Here is a 4,987-nt window from a genome sequence, read left to right on the forward strand (position 1 = left end):
AGAAGGGGTCATATTATGCCTACCGACGAAGAAGGGACTCATTGGAGTTTGACCTATAAAGACCGTTCTCAATTTTAGTTTATACGAGGAAGATCCCATCAACAAAATTATAATTCATTTTAAGTGAACGAATAACTAGCGTCTGTCGTGAATGAATTTATTTGGATGATGGCTTTAAAACGTGTGACATGAGAATGTCAATGAAAACTAACTCGTGACCTCTATATGTGTCAGTTTTCATGCAATAAATAGGTGGTTTGGTTTTTAGGCGGAAAATGATGCATATAATCGTTGCGAAAAATAAATAAAGGAATGCAATACGTAAATAAAAAATTTCCTAGTGTGGCCTATCCTAGTATAAGAACATAATACAACTCTGAAATCCACCGATGGACCCGAAAAGCTTGTCTTGATGTTCCATCTTGATCCAAGTAGCGGGAGTGAGCATCTGGTCTCCATCTTTGGTCTTCTCAAAAATTACAATAAAAATTACAAAATATAAACCTATTTACATTCTAATTAAAACTGTAATTACAAGTGAAAAATCCAAAACGGAGATTCAAGATCTCAAAATACAACCAAGACCGTGTTCCATCATTACGGTAACACGTTCTACTAAGGCCACACTAAGTTACAACCGTTTGTATAATTAAATACGTAATAAAAGGGCATTCACGGCATTCAAGATAAACGATAAATAAAAATACATCAACTAAAAACAAATTCATTCGTGACATAATTCCGTAATTATGTTAAATTTATCCAAACCACCTTTTAATGATTAAAATTCATGTGATAAAACCGCTTCTATCATTTAATTTTAATCCATTACAATCCGTTACTTTAAAAACGCTTTAAAATAACTTAATGGTACGTGTGTGAACCGTTTCACAATCATAGCGAGTGTACTATATCCGTATAAAGTACATATTGAAGCCAAAAGAAAATTTAAATCAAAAGAAACAAATTTTCAAAGTCACAAAGACGAAATCCTCGATCCAGGGACATAAGTGCTCGATCGAGGGACAGAGGGCTCGATCGATCGAACCGCAAGTCGATCGAGAGGTATGCTAATCAGAGGTACTCGATCGACAGAACTCGGTGGTCGATCGAGGACTTATATCAAGAATACGCTCGATCGAGTACGAGGACTCCTCGATCGAGCAAAGGGTTTTAAAGCGTGTCGATCGAGTACAACAAGGACTCGATCGAGTAAAATCTAAACAGAAAAACCACTCGATCGATTAAAACCTTGGTCGATCGAGTGCAAAAGTCTCTGGAAACTTAAAACCCTCGTGAAACAGTTTTGGTGAAACAAAACAAACGCTATTTTGATCAAAACTGATTGAAAACAAAACTACAAAATGCTAGACATTAACATATTGTTATAATGATCGGGTAAAATAACAATATGCATAATATCAAAACGAAAATAACCCGTGTAAAACATGTCACGGTACGGTTTTCGAGACAAAACAACAACAAGAGCAACCGTGTAAACAGGACACGGTTCCCAATGCAACCAAAAACGCAGCAATAACAAAAAAAAATCTGCCGTGAGAATTACTGCAGCCGCACGGAATTTTAGACAAAACAAAAATCGTTTCAAGATAGTTTTATGAAAAACACATGGAAAAATTCACGTGGCCTCGCTCTGATACCACTTGTGGGTTAATATCCGTATACTACTCTTTAATTGCAGGACTATAACGTAAATTTAAACATGCAATTTATAGTCATAAAACGAAAAACATAATGAAATGATTAATGTATAGAAATCAACCTCGGGTCCTTTGATGCACGGCGTAAAGAACAGAAATCAAACCAGATTCCCTCCTAATTGTTGCACCCAAGACCTTGTCCGAGATATGCCCTTGTGCTAGATGGTGTTCTCCGATTGCTTTGCAATATTGGGAGAACTGATGTGTGTTTTCTTTCGAGATGAGAGATCTCAGGTTTTTCAGAGGAGAATGCTCTTCCAAACCCTAATTTTTGTTTCAAATGATGATTCGGTCAGAAGGGAGGAGAAGCTCTCCCTTTTGATCCCTCTCACTCGGCAAAACCGAGACCCACACAAGGGAAGTGGGCTTCCACTTCCTCTTGGTTTTAACTCGTGGTCCGGTTCATTAAATTCCAAATGTATATGATGCGGTTTGATTATAAACTGTTATCGGTTATCGGAAATTAAGGCATCAGCTAATAATACGGGTTAGCTGAATTATTAATTCGTGTCCGACAAAAACAGTATTGTATAGTTATATTCAATATACATTTAATTAAATATAAATCGTTTATATTTAATTTTACAAATTAACTGGTTAATTCGCCTTAGCCCATGATATTTAATCCGTATTAAATATAATATCTCAACATCACATATTTGACTAATTACTAGTCAAATAACTCGGACTAACTGGTTAGTCAATTTTTGGCATCTACATGACAGTATTTTCATACCGTCACATCTCTCGAACGTATCCTATAGGTGTGACTTTTAGGGACCAGTTGATCACCGCCATCTGTATGACAATAACGTCAAACTTATCTAGCAAGCCAACCGTTATTGATAAACGTGGATCAACTGATAATAATACCAAAAGTATGCCCTTTGATCCTTTTAGAGGTTTATAAGTCCTTGCACTAACTGTTAAGGACACCAACCCCAACAAGCTCCCATCCGCACTAACTGGAGGACACAAGCTCCAACAAAGGTAACTAATGCACGAAGAATTTTAGTATAGATATGGCAAGTGTTTGGACGGGATATATCATATAGGAGATTTAGGAAAGATTTTGATAGAATTTGGTAAATAAAATAATATGGTGTATCTCAATTTTGGTAAAAGAAAAAATTTGTATGTCCCACAAATTCTTAAATACAGATAGAATATATACGATAAACAAATTTCTATAAATGTAAATATTCATGCGACACAATATACAAACACAATCATACAATCTTATCTATACTAATCAATCATTGAGAGAGTAAACATTTATAGAAGCTTAGGTACCACCGATTAAACCAATTTCTAACCGTAAAGTCTCAAAATGTTCTCTAGCTAATGATTTTGTCAAAATGTGTGCCCATTGTTTTTCAGTACTACAAAATTCGAGTTTTATATTCCTTTTCTCAACATGGTCACGTATAAAATGGTGTTTAATTTCAATGTGTTTGGTACGCGAGTGTTGCACGAGGTGTTTGGAAATAATAATAGCACTCGTATTATCGCATAAAATAGGAATACAACCTACATCAACACCATAATCACATAACTGTTGCTTAAGCCATAATAATTGAGTACATACCAGACCTGCTATAATCTATTTGGCTTCTGCTGTAGAAAGGGCAACTGAATTCTGCTTCTTTGAACCCCATGTGATAATGCAAGATCCAAGGAATGTGGCAACAACTGACGTACTTTTCCTGTCTAGGGAACATCCTGCGTAATCGGCATCTGAATATCTGACGAGGTCGAAATTACATTCCCTCGGATACCATAGATAAAGCTTTGACATCCCAATAAGATATCGTAAGATTCTTTTTACATCCGTCATATGCGATCCTTTGGGAGATGATTGATATCTCGCACAAACGCATACACTGAACATAATATCTGGACTACTTGCAGTCAAATATAGCAATGACCCAATCATTCCTCGGTAAGTTATTTCATCGACTGACTTACTGTCTTCATCTAAAGTTAATTTCTTGTTTGCGACCATTGGAGTAGACATAGCATGAGAATTTTCCATTCCAAATTTTCGAATTAATTCCTTAATATAATTTTGTTGATGAATTTTGACGCCTTCCTCAGTTTGTTGAATTTGCAGACCTAGGAAGAATTTCAATTCTCCCATCATGCTCATCTCAAATTCGGAAGTCATCAACTCCGAAAAATACTTGCATAGACTGCGGTTGGTTGATCCAAAAATAATATCGTCAACGTAGATTTGAACAACCAAAAGGTCAGTACCCTAGGATTTTAGGAATAGGGTTTTATCAACAAATCCTCTCTTAAATCCACTGTCAAGTAGAAATTTTGATAATCTGTCATACCAGGCCCTTGGTGCTTTATTCAATCCATACATGGCCTTGTCTAATTTAAATACATGGTCTTCAAATTTGCTATCCTTAAATCCAGGAGGTTGTTCTACGAAGACTTCTTCTTGTAGATACCCATTTAGAAACGCTGTCTTGACATCCATTTGAAAGAGTTTCATTCCTTTATGACCTGCGAATGCTATTACAAGTCTAATAGCTTCAAGATGAGCTACAGGTGCAAAAGTCTCGTCATAGTCTATTCCTTCTTGTTGATTATAACCTTGTACCACCAATCTTGCCTTATTTCGAACAATGACCCCAGCATCATCTAGTTTATTTCTGAATACCTATCTTGTTCCAATTACAGATCGGTCCTTGGGTCTAGGAACTAAGTGCCAAACTTTGTTCCGTTCGAATGGTTGAAGTTCTTCTTGCATAGCTATAATCTAATCTGATTCTGCGAGAGCTTCGTTAATATTTGTTGGTTCGATTGTAGATAGAAACGAATATAAGGAGCAGAAATTGTTCAAGGATCATCGCGTTTGAACTCCCTTCTTAATATTACCAAGTGTACTTTCCATAGGGTGTGAACTCTTATATTTCCATTTTGTTGAAGTACTTGGTTCTTCATTATTTGAACTTGATCCAATATCATTTGGCTCAGAACTTGAGGACGTCCCCCCTGAATCAAATCCTGGTGTTGTAGAAGAGTCGGGTATAACTTCGGACTCATTACCTTGATTTGGATTGAATGTTATAGTAACATCATCTATAACATTGGATTGGGAATCCTTTTCTTGAGACAATGTTATAGTATCATCAACTGTGACTTTAGTTTTCTCCTTTTTATGTTTAGAAGAATGATCAAGCTCATCATTAATTTTTTCAATCTCATTGTCCTCAGTTTCCAATTCTGGGGGATCATCTCCAGAAAGACGAAAA

The sequence above is a fragment of the Silene latifolia genome, chromosome 7 (genome assembly GCF_048544455.1).
Source record: "Silene latifolia isolate original U9 population chromosome 7, ASM4854445v1, whole genome shotgun sequence".
Lineage (NCBI taxonomy): Eukaryota > Viridiplantae > Streptophyta > Magnoliopsida > Caryophyllales > Caryophyllaceae > Silene > Silene latifolia.